Consider the following 20,503-nt stretch of genomic DNA (forward strand, 5'->3'; position numbering starts at 1 on the left):
ATGACAATAAAAATACTATATATCAAAATTTCTGGAGACAACTAAACAGTTCTTCGAGGAAACTTTAGAGCTTGTGGCTTATATTAAAAATCAGTGACTTAAGGTTGCATCTCAATAAATTAGAGACGAGCAAACTAAACTGAAGTAAGTAGAAGGAAGGAAATAATACATGTAAGAGCAGAAACGAATGACACAAAAATAGACAAAAATAAAGACAATTAAAGTCAAAGATGGCTCTTTGAAAAGATCAACAAATGTGATAAAATTCTAGATTGATCAAGGAAAATGAAAGACTAAACCCAAATCAGCCATATCAGAAATGAAAGAAGGGTTTTCCATATAAATCATACAGATATTAAAAAGATAAAAGAATAGTAGAAACAATAATGTCAACAAATTAGACAATTCAGATAAATTAGACAAATTCCTTGAAAGACACAAATTACCCAAGCTCACTTAAGAAAAAAATAGATAACACAAAAAGCCCTCAATCAGTGAAAGAAATTGAATTAGTCACTTCCCACAAGGAAAACTCTCATTCCACATGGTTTCACTGGTAAATTATACTAAATATTTAAAGAAGAAATAATACAAATTTAATGAAAATGCTTTCAGTAAATGGAAGAGGTGGGAATGTTCTCAAACAATTTCATAGAGTCAACATTATCCTGAAACCAAAACCAGAGAAAAATGTGAAACTAAAACCCCCACAACATCCCCATCAACCTAGATGTTCAAATCCTTACCAAAATACTGGCAACTGGATCCTGCAATATGTAAAAAGGAAAATGCATCATGACCAAGTGTGATTTATCTCAGGAATGCAAAGTTACATTAACATTAAAAAAACAATGTAATTAAATATATTAACAGAATAAAGGAGAAAAACCATGTTATCATTTCAATAGAAACAGAAAAATATTTGATAGAACTCAACACCCATTCATGGTAAAAACTCTCAGAAAAGTAGGAATAGAAGCGGCATTTCTCCATCTGATAAAAGGTGTCTGTAAGAAATCTACAGATGACATCATACTTCCTTGTGCAAGTCTGAATATTACTCTCCTGAAACTGGGGACAGGCAAAGAGGCTTGCTCACACTGCTCAATATTGTATGTCACAGACATGGAAAAAAAGGCCAGAAAAAAAATTCCTAAGGATCTGAAAGGAAGAGGTAAAACTTTCTTTACTTGCAGATGGCACATGTTGTTTACTTAGAAAATCTACAGGAATCAAAAATCAACTATTAGAATAAATTAATTTTGCCAAGTTGCAGGATACAAAGTTAATAAAATTAATTGTAGTTTTCTATACTGGTAAGTGAAAATTTAAAAAGTCATTTCCAAGAACACTAAAAGCATAAAGTATTCGGGAATCAATTTTACAAAAGACGTGCAAACCATCTGCTCTAAAAGTTACAGAACATGGTTGAAAGAAATTTAAAGACAGGCTAAATAAATGAAGAGACATGGATTTGAAGACTCAGTATAATGAAGATGTTATTTATCCCCAAACTTAACTACAGATTCAACACAGTCCAGGTCAAAATTCAAGTAGGATCAGTTTTAGAAATTGGCAAGGTGATTCTAAAATTTATATGGAAAGTAAATCTATTTTAAAAAAGAATATAGTTTAAGAATGTACAGATCATGACTTTAAGACTTACTCTAAAGTTATTGTTATAAAGACAGTGTAGTATTGGTGAAAAGATAGACATATAGATCATAGGAATACCTTAAAGAGTCTGGAAATGGACACAGACATATGTGGTCAATTGATTTTTGAAGAAGTGCCAAGGTAATTCATTTGGGGAAAGAAAAGTCTCTTCAATAAATCATGTTGAAATACCTGTTATCCATGTGGAAAAAAAATTGAATATCGATCATTCACAGATATACAAAAAAAACTGGAAATGGATCATACATAAAAGTAAAAGCCCAAACTTTAAAACTTCTTAAATAAAACATAGGAGAAAAATCTTAGTCACTTTAGATTAATGAAAGCTTTCTTAGCTAGGATAAATTAGTATAAACCATGGTGTAAGAAAATCATTAAATTGGGCTTTATCAATGTTTTAACCTTTTGATTCCTGAAAGACACTGTCAAGAAATAAAAAGCCCAGCCACAGAATGAGAGGCAATATCCATTCCATACATGAATGACAAAAACAGTTGTATCTAGAATATGTCAAGATCTCTTATAACTTTATAATAAGAAGGCAAAGAAATTTTAAAAAGTGGATACAAGGTTTAAACAGACACTTCACAAAAGAAAATATTTGATTAGCCCATGAAATACCGTCAACATCACAGACATTGGAGAGATGTAATGTAAAATGATAATGAAATTATCATCAGAATGGTTAATACTAAAAAAGATGAAATATACCAATTGTTAGTGAGAATACAGAGCAAGTGAAATTCTCATGCACTATTCAAAGGAGTATAAAATGATACAACCACTTCGGAAAACTATCTGCATTTTTTTTTAAAGTTAAAAATGTACAAGTCACATGACCCAGCCACTCCACTGCTAGGTCTTTACTCATGAGAAATGAAAATTATGTCCACAAAAAGACTCGTACATGAATGTTCAATCCACTTTGTTCATAATAACCTCACGCTAGAAGCAACCCAAATATCCATCAACAGGTGAATGGATAAACAAGACATGTCATTCATACAATTGAATGCTACTCATTGGTATCAAGCAACAACTACTGATTCACATAGCAATTCGGATGAATCTCAAAATCCTGCTGAGCTAAAGGAGCCAAATGAGAAAGGTTCAATTTGTAGTGTAACATTTATATAAAATGCAAACTAATATAAGTGTCACAGAGCAGATCAGTGGTTACCTGAGTCCAGAGACAAAGGGAAGGAAGGACTGCAAAAGGGCACAGAAATCTTTTGAAGGTGGTTTAAATGTGCATTTTGATCATGGTGGTAGTTTAGGGTACACACAACCATTAGGACTCCTAGAATTTTACATTTTAAATTGATACAATTTATCTCATGCAAATTATCCCTCAATAAAGTAGATAAGGCAAAAATAAAACAAAAAATAGATAGAGGCATGATAATTGAGACAGCGTAGCAGACATAGCCACAGCCCGGGATGTTCACCATGTGGATTATAGTACAGAGTAGAGCCAGTTTATCTCGGAGAACCTGGAAAGACTGATGTTGGATGGGAGTAAGATGAGGGGCTGAGACAGGAAAATTAATTGAAACTTTAGTAAGTTTCTCCCACCACTTTTTAAAGATTCAGGTCAGAAATAACCAATTGATTTTTCGCTGTGATAGATTGTGATTTAGTTTATTCACTCCATTATCCAATCTTCTAACCCTGTTCTCCCTACATATTTATACAGTTATTTGATATATTTTCATTGGTTATCTTTGTGGCTTTCAGTAACATGCCATCAGTTTTCTCTTTGTTTTCATTAACAACAAAAAATATTTTTTGACTCACTGCTGTGTGAAATGAGGATATTCACACCTCTATTGGTCCCTTAAATTTCCTTTCACCCTGCACTTTATGACTTCTACTGTTACATTATTGAAGTTTCTAACATTGCATTTCAATTTTATCATTATGAAGTTCACAGAGCGTAGAACAGGTTGATTCTAAGAGTTGGAAATCAAATGCATAATTGTGGCTATGTGTTTGACTTACATACATTTACATATATGTAAATATTATTTATTACAGAACCAATGGCTACCAATATTATGCCTCTTTTATTTCAGCTTTTGCTTTTCCTGAAGTTTCTAGTTTCCCTACTTTTTTCTTGCACAACTTGCTTCATGATGGCCTTATTTTTCTGGACTTAGCCACCCAATCAAATTTTGGATCTAGTCATTTTTTTCCTTCATGGATGACCTTCTAGGGACCCTGCTTCTGCCTCTTGCTCCAATACAGGATATTTGTTCTCCAATCTCGCTACAAATGGTTACCCCAGACCTTCCAATAGCTGTTTTCAAGGGTTGGTTATATGGTTTTGAGGAACCCATTTCTTAGTGATGATTCTGGTGGAGAATATAAACAATTTTTTATAAAATATATGTATGAGGTCATTTTTCTGTGCCCTTGTAATAGTGTAACTGCCAGGAAAAAAACATTAAAAGAGGTGTGGGTACTTGCCTCTGGAGAAAGATATTGGGACTGAGAAGAGGTTGGTGGAGACCATTGCTTTCACCGTCCTAAAGCACACGTTGTGTTGATTATACATATTTTTGAAAAACCCAAAAACAACATATCGGTTCCTGGTAATTAGCTCTGTTCTATGCACTATTCATTTTCAGAATGTCATCCAGAAACCGCATGTGTAAGTTGCAAAATATGCAAAAGAAATTGGGAAACAAATTTTAAAATTTCTATTGAAGATATTGTTTATTTTATCAGGTTCAGAGCCATTACATCTTACTGATCCTCTCCAGAAATGTTTTAGCACTTGTTGTAAGCTCTCGTCATGTCATTTATTCCTGACAATAGTCTTATGAGGAAGGTACCATTTTTTTTTTCTTTTTTTGCTGAGGAAGATTTGCCCTAAGCTAACATTTGTTTCCAATCTTCCTCTTCTTTTTCTTATGTGAGCCACTGCCACAGCATGGCCACTGATGTGGTGTGGTTCCATGCCCAGGAGCTAAACCTGGGCCTCTGAAGCAGAGCATGCTGAACTTTAACCATTAGGCCATGGGGGCTGGCCCAGGAAGATACTATTTTTAATCCCAAGTTTACAGATGAGAAAACTTAAGCTTTGAGTGGTTTCACAAAGTCTGCCTGTTTCCATATCAATATCTCCACTGAATTAGTGGATTCTGAAATGCTGGTAGCCTTGGGTTGTCCTTTTGGGGTGGATTCAAATACTTTAAAAACTAAAAAACCAGGTATAAAAACTGATAAATACTAAAGGTATATTATTGCTTTTTAAAAAATGAAATAAAGTAATAAAATTTTGATGTTACATCTTAGTAAAATATAAACCACGTCTTATTCAAATCTCATCTGAGTCAGTTTAGAATGTGACCTTGTCTCCTATAAATAAAGAACTGATATTGGGACCTGACTTGAAAGGATATGATTTAATCCTACTTTGAAAAAAATTCTGAACCAACATGTTCTTTAGCAGGTGAATGGAGCAACGTTGGAATGACCTATGTCACCATCTTGATGACATCACCCCAGTAGATGAATGGATAAATAAACTGTGGTCCATCCAGACAATGGAATATTATTCAGTATGAAAAGGAAATGAGCTATCAAGCCATGAAAGATATGGAGGAATCTTAAATGCATATTACTAAGTGGAAGAAGCCAATCTGGAAAGGCTACATACTGTATCATTCCAACTGCATGACATTCTGGAAAAGGTAAAACTATGGAGACAGTAAAAAGTAAAAAGATCAATGGTTGCCAGAGTTGAAGGGGAAGGGAGGGATGAACAGGTGGAGCATAGAGAATTTTTAGGGCAATGGCACTATTCTATGCAATAGTATAATGGTAGATATGTGTCACTGTAAATTTGTCCAAACCCAGAGAATGTACAACAGGAAGAGTGGATTGTAATGTAAACTGTGGACTCTGGGATATGATGATTTGTCGATATAGGTTGATCAATTATAAGAAATGAACCACCGTGGTGAGGAATGTTGATAATGGAGGGGGATATGTGCATGGGCAAGAGGGGAATAAGGGAAATCTTTGTACCTTCAACTCAATTTTGTATGGACCTAAAACTGCTCTAATAAATAAGTCTACTGAAGAAAAAAGGTCTGGGGTAATGTACCAATACACATGAATTAGTTTCTTTAGCAAATATTTATTAAATAGTGTCGACTTCTTTGTGCCTCCTTTATAATTTTTACCATGAGGATAGTAATAGTATCTGCTTCCTGGGGTTGTTGAGAGGATTAACCAAAATATATCTAAACTGTAGAGTACTTAGCACATAGTGAACTTTAATATATTATTATTGTTATTGTTACTGTAAATAATATGATGGTCCAGACACTATGCCAGACATCTTTGATGAAATGGTATGTGAAAGCCTATAGTCTTGCACTCAGCAGTACGGTTCCCGGGTTCTGGAGGCTGACCACCGTGGGGGGATCTGAGATAGTCCGGGGGCTTGTGAGAGCAAAACTGACACCCTGAGGTCTAAAATCAACTCTAAAGTAAGTGAACCCAGGGGCATTCCGATGAACTGAAAGACCAGAGACGTTCATATTTGGTCACGCATGAATGAAGCATCGAAAGGAAGAAAGGCCAGATGGTTTCAGAACACCAGGCTTGGGAATTAGAAGGTTTTCCAGCGGAGCTCATTGGAGGAATGGCAGTCCAGGCATGCAGTCCTGCGAGGGGATAAACCAGGACGTACAGGAAAGTTGTTCAAACTGGGAACTGTGAGGCTGGAGGGCCTCGTTTTGAATTCCCGGGAGTTCTGACAGGAATGGGAGGAAAAGAAGACTTACATAAACCAAATTCTAAAGCCCTCTGACCTCTGACACTTAGGTCAGTAGAAGGTAATAGTGAGGTTACAGGAAGGGCGATAGAAAGAAGATGGTGTGGACTTCAAGAGCGAGAGAATTTTGGAGTCAGATGTAATGGTCTGGAAGTGGCAGTAAGAAACGAGGAGAACATCAGCCTCTCCTCTTGGCTCCTTGAGAAAGAAGAAAGAGGATTGTGGCTTTCATTTGAACTTTATGTTCTGCCATTTAACTGTTTACTTTTCCCAATATCACTTTTCCCTCCACACATGTATGAGGTTTGAAGGAATTTGGCAGTCCTTTACAGGAGGCTGTCTTTCTGAGGAGTTCTCCTTCCCCAAGGACTGGGGCAAAAGAGGCATGGATTCATTTCTTGAAATGTGGATTCGTATATTCAGGCTGCTGCTCTACTTAGTAACTGACTGATCCGTCAGTAGTAGAGGCCCTTAATTTCTTAATTATTTCCTAAGTATTTTGAGTGGAGTTATTTGTAAGTCAGTGTTAGAAACGACCCCAAAGTATTACTACTTGGCAAAACAATTAATTTCTGTTTGTGTGTGTGTGTGTGGGTGTACACAAACTCTTTTGGTTCTGAAGAACAAATTCACAAACACACTTTAGCAAGTTAGGAATATGGTTTGAGAAGTGTCTTTAAAAACTGTCATTTCCAAAATCTAAGCAGTGCTAAGGTAAACACTCATCGAATTTAAAGAAATATGAAATTTGGTTTAAAACAATAGTTTATGTGACCAATCTGAGAATATATGTACTTCCTCTTTTAGAGACCTTAGCAAATACGCTCAGAGTGAGGTTTTGGTGTTCAACAACAAGGAGAGTGCTGTGATTGTGGTTTATTAAGTACTTCTAAAGTAAGGTTTTATGACATGGCTATCAGTATTGCTGTTGAAAAGGAAACATAATATTAAAAGTTAAAGTCTTTACACCATAGCTCTAAAATGATGATGTTAAAAGAGTAGTATATAAAAAAGGATGCCAGCTGGCAGAAGAGCTGAAATGTGACTTTCCTTAACAAAGAAGTAATTTAACAGGACAAAGATAAGAAGTTTTACACACACAGTACAATGTCGTGGAAACTTTTTATCCCAGCCATGGCTTCCTTTTTAAGTAACAGGAGCTGCCTTTTGGCTTTTCGAATCTATTTTGTTAACAGAAGGTACTGTAATAATTAACCAGGCTGCTCTAAAAATTGGGGGCAGACCAGCCAAAATGAGTGAAGCAGTGAAAACAGTCAACCTGAAATTCAGAGTCTTTAAAATTGAAGGTCAGCTGTATTTACTTTCTTTATTTCTCTAAGATGTTAGGGTAAGCCTTAATGTTTTATAATGTTTTTCTGAATGTAATTGTTTTCAGGGAAGTAAGGATCTAACAAGATTAATATTACTAGATAAGAATTTTTTTTCACACTTTGACAAACCATATGTATGAGTGGTTTAATAAATTTTAAAACATAGCAGATAACCTCAAACTTTAATTTTGCAGTATTAAGGCAAATTTAAAGTAATACATCATTATTCTAATTGAGTGTATTAAAGGACAGACATTAGCATTTCATTAATCAAGTTCACTGGTAACTATACTTGATAACTAATAAATATAATAATAATAATAATTATAATAAGTATAAAGATGGCTAATATTTCTTGAGCAGCTGCTTTGTGCCAGACATTTTAGTTTTCACATATTTTATCTCCATTAACTTTCACCAAAATTCTTGGGGGTAGTCGTTATTTTACAGATGGAGTAAATAAATAAACGCAGATCAAAGTCTATGTACGTAGTTCCCGAGCCTGCAGCGCGGAGCGGCTGTTTTGGCTTTCTAGGCTCCAAAACTCGAGCTTTTAAACACCATCCTATAGAGCTTCTCTAATATTTTCTGTACCTTTGACGTTGGTGCTCATAGCCAGCAAAAATATTTCCATGTTTCTAAACGTTGCAATTTTATGTAATATCATACGTGAAAATAGTTCTTCTAAAATTCATGGAAAAAAAGAAAAGCATCAATAATTTCCTCTTAGACTTACAATTATAATGCAATAATCTGAGAGGATGAATTTATTTTTCATTTGGAAATTAAAAGAGAGAACTATTTGGGATTCCACACAATCATGTTATCTTAAGTTTACCCAAACCATGTTTTTTTCCTGTACTTTAACATCTAACGTGAACACAATTTGAAACTGAAAGAGCTCCAGTTAGCGCAGTCTTTCCAGTGAAAAAAACTTCAAATTACTCTGAATGAATAACAGGAAATATTGTGATGGCTTAATAATACTTTGAGGGCAAAAATAATTGTATTAAATAATACTGTGAACTGCTGATTTTAAAATACAAATTTCATTTTAAAAGAGGTTCAAAGATACTCATTGAAAGAAATGCTTGAAGAGAAAAGCCAAATGTGTTCCTAGAGTCAAAATGTCCATGACCATTTTCAACACAGCCATTCAATTATAAAATTAACAATTCAGAATATTTAGGGGCAGAACTATATTGTTTCTTTCCTTTTCACTCCTCTTAGGCGTACTAGTATATATGTGAATGATCTCTATCTTTTGTCCACGTTTATCAGGAACATTCGACATTTTGTTTTTAGTGTAAATAAACATTTATTTTAGAAAAGTTAGAAAAATCTGCATTTGCTTTACTCTTGTAGATGACAGTGAACTGCACGCAGCTCCTCTCGTGTGCTGTATTCTTTGTGGCAAGACTACAGATTATTTTATTTGATTATATTTCTTTAGTAGTTTTCAAAATTCTTCTTGGAACTTAAAGTAAGAACAGAATAAATCAGCAGACTAGGAAAGATAAATAAAAAATGAGCATCGCAATTTTAGCTTTATCTTTGTTTACTTTCTGTATCTACAGAAAAATATAATAGTAACTGATTTTTACAATGATAACTTTGAGACATTTCAAATTCTAAGTAGCACATTAGAACAGAGTATTTGTTACATGAGATCAAGAATAATCCTTTGAATCTCACTGGTGCTAATGTTCAATATTTTCAAGTTGCATTTCTTTGCTTCTCATTCAAATACTATACAAATGCTGATATTTGCATAGTTCATATGAACTAATATATGAAAGAATTTCCCCAAATATGAATAAATTAATATTCCATGAGTCTTTTCTCTTTTTAACTTTGTGACTCAGTCAATCATACTTCACATTTTTTACAAGTATTTTTTTCTGGTTCTTAAAGATATTTTTATTATAAAAAGTATGGAAATCACAGATCAAGGGAAGGAAGAAATAAATTTCTCATAATCAACGTTATGATTTGCTTTCAAGACGAAATGAGCATCTCAGTCACATGAACAGATTTATGTGTTTACATGTCCTCCTGTCGTAAACGGGCTGCTCTGAACCCCACACAAAACATTTCCGTTCTTTCTGTTCCATGATTTGGTGCATGACACCGCCTTTAAATCATGTATTTTTGTGCCTCGAAATTCACTCTAGCTCTTCTTTGTTTTATATTTTATAACTTACTATCTTTCAGAAGTTTTGCTGTTTTGTTATCTTTCAGAAGTTTGGTCGGAAACATCACAGGCTTTGCCTCCATTCTGTGGTCCGTCTCTTGCTGGAGTGTTATATAAAAGGAAAATTATTAATTTTTTCTAAGTCATTCATGGATTTATTTAAATACAGTAAATCCCTATGACACTCTCCAGTGGAATCAGTGACTAGACGATGAATTAAGAAAACATCCAAAGCTGGAATTCAAGCGGGCGTGGAGACTCAGATTGCTGAGAGAAAAAAAATTATTAATCTGTCAATCAAAATACAGTGTATTCTATGGCGTCAATTACAAATTGTTCACTTTTATTTGCTTAATTTGCCATATGAAAAAGTTATAACAGAAGAGAAGACATTTAATTTTACATACTGAATGCACAACTGTATTCTTTTAAAAAATTCTCCATTGTGTAAAACTTGTCAGAGTAGTAACACATTATTTAGAGTATGCACTAGACAGGGCACATCAGCAAACATTGAAAAACCCTACAAACGTGGGATATTGTTATTAAGCCTAAACTTCTTAAAGATGGTAATGTTTTTGCCTAAATCTTTTCATTTGCAGCCATTAAATCAATTTCTAATGTGGAGATATTTAATGAAATCTCTCACAATTTTATGACTTGAGAATATTTTCCAACAAAACAGAAAATTAATGAAGTGCCAAAATGGTTATTTCTAGATTATTCAATAGTTCTAAATTTTAATTGGAGTACATTTGGTAGAATATTTTAACCCAGTCAGGAATTTTCAGGTTGCAGATTTCCGGTTCCAGAGTAGGTCTTTTGACAAAGCAGAGCCATTTGACATGGTGGGAAATCCTTAGTGAGGATAGGCCAGTCGCAGGAGCCTCACCCTGGCAGAATTATTTAGGTGAAAACTGGGGGACATGGAGATAAGTTTCCTGCCCTCCTCTCTTCTGGGAGAGGAGAAGACGGTGAAGTTGGCTCTTAAGGAACAGTCGGGGTGATGGCAAGCTGCCTCCTGGTGGAGTCTGCTGTTGACAGGCAGTGACATGAGAAAGGAGTCAGGTGCTACCTGCATTCCTGTTCTTTTTTCTGTTAGGTTTTTGGCTCCTAGTCAGTAGCTCTCACCTTGTTGTTCTCTGCCGTTAGGGTTCCACTTTTGTGAAGTAATTGTTAGGAGCATGAGCTTTAAAGCCAGACGTACCGAATTTTTAATCCAACTTTGTGCTTCTTAAGGTAAATTCTTAACTTTCCTTTCAGGGCCGATGTGAATTAGAGCCATCCAAATAAAGCATATTTGAATCACATATTTCACCACATAGCTGAAGAAACAGTATCTGTATTCTTCCATTAGAAGTAAATGAAGGTTACCTGAACTACTGATATTTGCACACACGATTCAAGGCACAGAGAGTGATTTTAGAAAAGCACTTATTAAGGCATTAGTGGAGATTATTTACACATTTCATGATTACCTCTGATGCAAATTTTTAAAAAATGCTTTAAAATTAATGCACTGTAGAATCACCACTTGTAAAATTAACTATGTTAATGTGTGTTCAGGTCATTGAGGGCTTGTTTGCTGTGCACTGTGCCCCATCTCATTTGCTTTTGTGTCTCCAGTATCCAGCACTATGCTCTGCACAAAGTAGGCATCAATAAACATCTGCTACACAATAAATGAGTCAATGTAAGAACTCAGTTGAGGTATTTGTAAATCCAGATTGGTATGTGTACAAATAGCACAAGTGGTTAGAAGGAAAAATCAGAATAAATTTGCAACATAAAGGCTCATATTAATTTTTTATTTCCTTATTCAAAGAGCATGTAGTTTATAAAATGTAGCATTTGAGATTTCCAAGCATAATATACCTTTTGGAGTTTCCAAATAGTCCAGAATACAAAGATCAATGAACGGTCCATACATAGATTAGGGGACATGTGAATAAACTAATAATTAAAATGTTATAAATCTCCTGATAAAGAGAAAAATGAGGTGCTATGGGAGCAGACAGAAGAGGCACCCACCCGAGGCTGTGCTGACAAGTGGCAGACAGGAAAAATATTGTTCCAGGAAGAGTCTTGTCTACATTCCTATCCTAATTTGATCCACTGTCAAAGGTAAATCTGGTCAATCTGGGTAATGTGGTGAATCTGAAGTCCCTGCTAAACTTGAGAGTCAGCACGGGGTCACCTGCTGGGGTGCCTTCTCAGGGAATCCTGGCCATAACCTCCAAGGCTCAACTTCGTGTAGAAGACCTGTCAATACCAGCTTTATCCACCTAGACACCCTCATTTCAGGAATGTCAAAGGAATGTGAATATATGAATATGATTGTATTGCTATGAAAGGAATTCATATAAACTTTGCCTTAAAATATGAAATGACTGTACCTGCTTTTTAAAAAAGCAAATAATAAATAATATAACTCAAATTAAATTGTTCATGACCTTCTGGGACTTTCCTTGCACAGGAATTAAACTAATATTACTTAATATCTGCCTTTGTGGCAAATTTCCAACAAAACCCTATTCTTATCATAAATTGTAATCTCCTTGCATGAAAGAATGTAAGTTAAGTCCAATCAACATATACTTAAACGCTAGGTGCTCTGTCATTTTCTATTTGTTATATGCTATTAACACAACAAACAGAATTATGTTCTGATATTTTATATTGGTTTATTCTTTTTTGGTTTTTTAAGTTAATTTTTATTAAGTTTATGATAGTTTACAATCTTGTGAAATTTCAGTTGTACATTATTGTTTGTCCGTTGTGTTGTAGGTGCACCCCTTTACCCTTTGTGTCCAAACCCACCCTCCTTTCCCCTGGTAGCCACTAATCTGTTCTCTTTGTCTACATGTTTCAATTCCTCATATGAGTGGAGTCATTTTGATTTGCATTTCCCTGATGATGAGTGATGATGAGCATCTTTTCATGTGCCTATTGGCCAGCCATATATCTTCTTTGGAAAAATGTCTGTTCATGTCTCCTGCCCATTTTTTGATCAGGTTGTTTGATTTTTTGTTGTTGAGTTGTGTGAGTTCTTTATGTATTATGGAGATTAACCCTTTGTCAGATATATGACTTGCAAATATTTTTTCCAAATTAGTAGGTTGTTTTATTGTTTCAATCCTGTTTTCCCTTGTCTTGAAGAAGCTCTTTAATCTGATGAGGTCCCATTTGTTTATTCTTTCTACTGTTTCCCTTGTCTGAGAAGACATGGTGTCCAAAAAGATCCTTTTAATACTGATGTCAGAGTGTACTGCCTACATTTTCTTCTAGAAGCCTTATGGTTTCAGCTCTTACCTTGAGGTCTTTGATCAATTTTGAGTTTATTTTTGTGAATGGTGAAAAAGGATGGTCAATTTTCATTCTTTTAATATGGCTTTCCAGTTTTCCCGGCACCATTTGTTGAAAAGACTTTCTTTTCTCCATTGTAGGCCCTCAGCTCATTTGTTGAAGATAAGCTGTCCATAGATGTGTGGTTTTATTTCTGGGCTTTCAATTCTGTTCCATTGATCTGTGCATCTGTTTTTGTACCAGTACCATGCTGTTTTGATTACTGTGGCTTTGTAGTCTGTTTTGAAGTCAGGGATTGTGATGCCTCCAGCTTTGTTCTTTTTTCTCAGGATTGCTTTAGCAATTCGGGTCTTTTCTTGCCCCATATGAATTTTAGGATTCTTTGTTCTAATTCTGTAAAGAATGTCATTGGGATTGTGATTGGGATAGCATTGAATCTGTAGATTGCTTTAGGTAGAATGGACATTTTAACTATGTTTATTCTTCCAATCCATGTACATGGAATGTCTTGCCATCTCTTTATGTCATCATCCATTTCTTTCAGGAAAGCCTTGTAGTTTTCATTGTATAGGTCTTTCACTTCCTTAGTTAAATCCACCCTGAGGTATTTTATTCTTTTTGTTGCAATCGTGAATGGTATTCTGTTCTTGAGTTCTTTTTCTGTTAGTTCATTATTAGAGTATAGAAATGCCACTGATTTATGTAAGTTGATTTTATACCCTGCAACTTTGCTGTAGTTGTTTATTTCTAAAAGTTTTCCAATGGATTCTTTGGGGTTTCCAATATATAAGATCATGTCATCTGCAAACAGCGATAGTTTCACTTCTTCCCTCCCTATTTGGATTCCTTTTATTCCTTTCTCTTGCCTAATTGCTCTGGCCAAAACCTCCAGTACTATGTTGAATAAGAGTGGTGATAGAGCGCATCCTTGTCTCGTTCCTGTTTTCAGGGGGACGGTGCTCAGTTTTTGCCTATTGAGTATGATGTTGGCTGTGGGTTTGTCATATATGGCCTTTATTATGTTGAGGTACTTTCCTTCTATCCCCATTTTGTTCCGAGTTTTTATCATAAATGGCTGTTGGATCTTGTCAAATGCTTTCTCTGCATCTATTGAGATGATCATGTGGATTTTATTTCTCAGTTTGTTGATGTGGTGTATTACATTGATTGATTTGCAGATGTTGAACGATCCCTGTGTCCCTGGTATGAATCCAACTTGATCATGATGTATGATCCTTTTGATGTATTGCTGAATTCGAGTTGCCAAAATTTTGTTGAGAATTTTTGCATCTATGTTCATCAGCGATATTGGCCTGTAGTTCTCCTTTTCCATGCTGTTCTTGTCAGGCTTTGGTATCAGCATGATGTTGGCCTCATAGAATGTGTTGGGAAGTGTTCCATCCTCCCTAATTTTTTGTAATAGCTTGAAAAGTACAGGTGTTAAATCCTCTTTGAAAGTTTGGTAAAATTCCCCAGGAAAGCCGTGTGGTCCTGGGGTTTTATTCTTTGGGATGCTTTCGATTGCTGTTTCAATCTCCTTCCTTGTGATTGGTCTGTTCAGATTGTCTGTTTCTTCTTGACTTAGCTTTGGGAGATTGTAAGAGTTGAAGAATTTATCCATTTCCTCTAGGTTATCCATTCTGTTGGCATACAGTTTTTCGTAGTATTCTCTTATAATTCATTGTATTTCTGCAGAGTCTGTTGTTATTTCTGCTCTTTCATTTCTGATTCTTTTTTATTTGAGCTTTCTCTCTTTTTTTCTTTGTAAGTCTGGCTAGGGGTTTGTCAATTTTATTTATCTTCTCAAAGAACAAGTTCTTTGTTTCATTGATCCTTTCTACTGCCTTTTTTGTTTCAATAGCATTTATTTCTACTCTGATTTTTATTATTTCTCTCCTGCTGACTTTGGGCTTTGTTTGTTCTTCTTTCTCTAATTCAGTTAGGTGTAATTTGAGATTGCTTATTTGAGATTTTTATTGTTTGTTAAGGTGTGCCTGTATTGTGATGAATTTCCCTCTTAATACAGCTTTTGCTGTATCCCATATGGGTTGGTATGGCGTATTATCATTTTCATTTGTCTCCAGATATTTTTTGATTTCTTCTTTAGTTTCCTCAATGATCCATTGCTTGTTCAATAGCATATTGTTTAGGCTCCACATCTTTGTCCCTTTCTCAGTTTTTTTCTTGTAATTAATTTCTAGCTTTATAGCATTATGATCAGAGAAGATGCTTGTTATTATTTCAATTTTTTCAAATTTATAGAGGCTTGCCTTGTTTCCCAACATATGGGCTATTCTTGAGAATGTTCCGTGCGCACTTGAGAAGAATGTGTATTCTGCTGTTTTTGGATGGAGTGTTCTATATACGTCTATTAAGTCCAACTGTTTTAGCTTTTCATTTAATTCCACTGTTTCCTTGTTGATTTTCTGTCTGGATGATCTGTCCAATGATGTGAGTAGGGTGTTGAGGTCCCCTACTAGTATTGTGTTATTTTTGATGTCTTCTTTTAGGTTTGTTAATAGTTTCTTTATGAACTTTGGTGCTCCTGTGTTGGCTTCATAGATATTTATAAGCATTATTTCTTCTTGATGAAGTGTCCCTTTGATCATTATATACTGACCCTCTATGTCTCTCTTTACCTGCCTTATCTTGAAATCTACTTTGTCTGATGCAAGTATTGCCACACCTGCTTTATTTTGTTTGCCATTAGCTTGGATTATCATCTTCCACCCCTTCACTCTAAGCCTATAGTTTTCGTTGGAGCTGAGGTGTGTTTCCTGGAGTCAACAGATTGTTGGATCTTGTTCTTTAATCCATCTTGCCACTCTGTTTCTTTTTATTGGAGAGTTCAATCCATTTACATTGAGGGTGATTATTGATGCATGAGGGTTTAATGCTGTCACACTGTCACTCATTTTCTGGTTTTCCCGCATTTCCTTTGTTTCTCGTCCTGTGTGTTTTGGCCTACCCATTGACTTCTGCAGTTTCTTAAGCTGGGTTTCTTAGTTTTTTCCTGATTTATTTTTTGTGTCTCTGTTTTGTTTTTTAGTTTAGTGGCTACCGTGAAGTTTGTATTCAGAATATCATGCATAATATAGTCCATTTTCTGGTGGCCCCTTATTTCCTTAGCCTAAACTGATTCAGTCCCTTTCCTCCTCCCCTCCTAAGTTATTACTGTCATCTCTTATTCCAACTAGTATTGTGAGTTTGTGGTTAAAGTGACTAGAGTGTCTTCTTTTTGGTGTTTCCCTTTCCTTTATCCTAATGCTATAGTTGAATATTTGCTATCCTATTCTGATTCTATTAGTCTCCTTACTCTGTGTTTTGTGAACCCTTTCTTTCTTTTTTCAGGTATGAGGGCCTTCTTGAGGATTTCTTGTAAGGAGGTCTCATGGCTATGAAGTCCCTTAGCTTTTGTTTGTCTGGGAAAGATTTAATGTCTCCTTCATATGTGAAGGATATCTTTGCTAGATAGAGTATTCTTGGCTGAAGATTTTTATCTTTTAAAGTTTTGAATATGTCATTTCAATCTCTCTTAGCTTGTAAGATTTCTGCAGAGAAATCTGCTGAAAGTCTGATAGGGGTTCCTTTGTAGGTTATTTCCTTCTGCCTTGCTACCCTGAGTATTCTTTCTTTGTCATTCACTTTTGCCAGTTTTGCTACTATATGCCTTGCAGTAGGTCTTTTTACATTGACAAATCTAGGAGATCTGAAAGCTTCCTCCACACACATTTCTCTCTCAATCCCTAGATTTGGGAAGTCCTCTGCTATTATTTCTTTGAGCACACTTTTTGCTCCATTCTCCTTTTCTTCGCCCTTGGGGCTACCTATAATTCTTATGTTGCATTTCCTCATTGAGTCAGCTATTTCCCAGAGATTTTCTTCATTTCTTTTTATTCTTAGTTCTCTCTCTTCCTCTCTCTGGAGCCATTCAACCTGTCTATCTTCGATTATCCTGATTTGCTCCTCTATGGCATCCACACAGGCATTCAGGGAATCCATATTATGTTTTATTTCTTCCATTGTATTTTTCATCTCTACTATTTCTGATTGATTCTTTATAATTTCAATCTCTTTTGTGAAGTAGCTCCAGAAGTCATTGACTTGTTTCTCTATATTTTCCTTTACCTCATTGAGTTTTTTGATAATAGCTACTCTGAATTTGTTGTCGTTTAGTTTACTTATTTCTGAGTCCTCAGGACATAATTCTGGGTGCTTGTTTTCCCTCTGGTCTCGAGTTTCTATGAACTGTCTGATGCTAGAACAGTTTTCCCCCATAGTGATATTATTCGCTTGTAGGTACAGCCTGTTGTCACTAGTTGGGGGTTGAGAGATGCTTATTCTTAGCCCCTCACCTTTAGCCAAGATGGTGTGGCACAGTGTGCACTGGCTGGGGCACTTCCTCTTGTGCGCAGACCCGGGTTTCCTAAACAGCTCTCGCTATCTGGTCTCCTTGGATCTTGGCTTGATGAGGTCACCCCACGTGAAAGATTTTGGCCTGTCAGAGGTTTTCCATCTGGGCTGCAAGGGTGTGAGGGAGTCCTGGGTGATCCTGCAGATTCGCGACCCCTCCACCGCTCCTTCCCTTATGGAGCCTCCCATGGCAACGATCCCAGTCTTTAAGGGAGGGAGTGAAGTTCTCTCTTACCCCATTCTAGCTCCTCTGAGGGGGGTTCCAGCCTCTCCACCCTCCATGGTTTGGCTGCTGTGACTCTCCAAGGATTCCTGTGCTATTAGGATTTTTTTTTGGAATATGGTTGCTCCTTTTTGTTGTATGTTGGAGGGGAGAGAGTCCCCAGCAAGCTCACTCTGCCATGATGCTGATGTCACTCTATATTGGTTTATTCTTAATTTTAATGATTCCTCCAAATACCCAGCAGTAGTATCTTCTATTCGTGTTTTATCTTCAAATATAAAAGATAGGCTTACTTTTTCAGTGATAATGAAAAACTCAATTGTGTATATAATACATAGAATTACACCAAAGACCAAGTATTGAGTTGTGGTGGACACCATGTGAGACAGCAAATTAAAACAGAAGGAAAGGCACAATCTGAGAGGGAAGAGAAAAAGAAGTGAGGAGTATCATTTCAATGTGGAAGAGTTTCAAGTTGTAATAGATGCCAATAGAATTTGGAGTAAAAAAAGATCATTGAATTTATCAACAAAAGAAAAAAGGTATAAAACTTAAAGAGAGTAATGTTAACATGTATATGAAGAATGACTAAGGATAGAAGTTAGATCTTAAGGGGTTAGAAGAATGTTTACATAGAAAATTATAGCCAACATAGGCTAGAATCCTTGGCAATTAGTGTGGCCCCGATTGTAGTTGCCATCTAACATTCACACCCCTCTTACTTCTGGCTAAAAGACTATATTTACAAGCCACATTTGCAGGTTGGTGACCAAGTTCTGGCCAATGTGATGTAACAGGGAGTGTTGGGGGAATTTCTAGGGAGAACCAGGAAGGCAGCTTAAAGAAAGCTGGATAGGACACTGCGTTATCATTTTCCTCTTTCTCCTACTTCAGGTCTGGATGCTGGTGCAATGGCTGGAACTATAGTAGCTGTCTTAGACTAAAGGGGTGACCTTGAAGATAAAATCTGAGGAAGGTAGAACAGAAAAATAAGAACCTGGATTTCAGAAGCCACTGTGGATTTGCCATACAAGCCATAGATTTCAAGCACATCTTCTTTTATTTAAAATAAAAATAAAGTTCTATCATGTTTAAGGAAATATTATTTTTCATTTCTGTTTACAGCTGAACTTAATCCTTCTCAAAGGAGACTGATTCTGTAGCTCCAGAGCCCTTGAATTTCTGTGAAGTAGGCTTCTAAAGGGAAAGAGAAAGGAAAACTACGATTTGATAATTTGAATCTTTTCAACACATATCAATGAATTGTTCTGCTTTAAATTAAGAAGACGAAGCCAATCATGAGCTGTTTTTCATTGTTAGTGAACATACGTGTGGTCTTGAAGGAAGACTTTGCATACAGAGATTGACCACAGGTTTCCTGAAGCACATGAGCTAGGTTACACTGTGGCAAGGACAAAGACCAAAATTTCAATACCTTAAAACCACAGGATTTATTTCTTGCTCAAAGAACATGTCCAACTTGGGTTTATGGCAGCTCTTTTCCGTGTAGTCCCTTCATACCTTTGCACAGAAAGAGAAGAAAGAGCTGGGTAGTTGGGCACCAGTATTCACTGCTGGGGACACACATCTCCCCCCACATTTCATTGTCAGTACTACTTCTACGGCTACAACTGACTTCAAGGGGTAGGGAAGTAGAGTCCTCCTTGTATCCAGAAGTAGAAGAAAAGTGGATATTGGGGAACATTGGTAATATCTTCTAGTGCCCTACTAAAACGTGAAAGAATCTATATGAAAATGTTTAATGCACAATAATACCTTTTTTTTTTAACCTTTGGTTACAAAAGTTCATTATAATTAGTTTAATTTCCTAAAAAAGATTATCCTGTATAAAGAAAAAAATAAAACATTTCCAGATAATTTCTATAAAACTAAACTCTTTGGCAAGTGTAAGGCAATTTAACTAAAAGTAACAAATATCTTTGCTTGAGAAGGAGATGACCACCAAGCCATAGGATTCACAGGTTCCCACGTGTGTTTATTCATCTGTTCATTCAGTAGTCAGGGATGGAGCATCTCCTAAGTACAGTTCAGAGAAGACCTATTGAAACCAAGGCATACGGAGAAGGATTTGAGAAGGGAACTGGATGTGACTCCAAATATTTCTAGAATTCTCACTCAAAATATAATTTTATTCAGAATATACCAACTAAATTATAGCCTCCAAATACATTTAAGTTATCAGGTAGTTCTTGGAAACTAATGACATCATCATGATTAAAATATTGCAGTGATATTTATCCCAATTGGAGAATTTTAAAAAGAATATATCTAAGTATACAAATAAGATTTCTCTGTGGGTAGGGTCCTGAGAAGACTTTCCTGGCCAGCTGATGCTAGCTAGCTGCATAAACATTTTATAACAACAATGCGACAATGTGGCAATTTTTCACAAAATACAAGATTCACTGGCATTTTAATTCAAAAGTCATCAAGCTAATTATTTTGTTTCCTTAAAATGGTATTTATTGAGCTGCTCTAAGTAAAGTATCGCTGTACCAGAATTTCTCATGACAGATTCATGGCAATATAAGGCAGCATTTTAAATAACA

At 35.7% G+C, this 20,503-nt stretch overlaps 1 protein-coding gene and 1 long non-coding RNA gene across 2 annotated transcripts in view; one reads left to right on the forward strand and one right to left on the reverse strand.

Moving 5' to 3' along the window:
• HTR1F (5-hydroxytryptamine receptor 1F) overlaps nucleotides 1-20,503 on the reverse strand; it is a 150,348-nt gene that overhangs the window by 28,374 nt on the left and 101,471 nt on the right. The window lies entirely within an intron of this gene.
• Nucleotides 7,650-19,033, forward strand: LOC139079847 (uncharacterized). The gene is made up of 3 exons (XR_011533816.1): nucleotides 7,650-7,773; nucleotides 11,980-12,115; nucleotides 18,828-19,033. It is a non-coding gene; the product is annotated as an uncharacterized lncRNA (long non-coding RNA).

The sequence above is a fragment of the Equus przewalskii genome, chromosome 27 (assembly GCF_037783145.1).
Source record: "Equus przewalskii isolate Varuska chromosome 27, EquPr2, whole genome shotgun sequence".
Taxonomy (NCBI): Eukaryota; Metazoa; Chordata; class Mammalia; order Perissodactyla; family Equidae; genus Equus; species Equus przewalskii.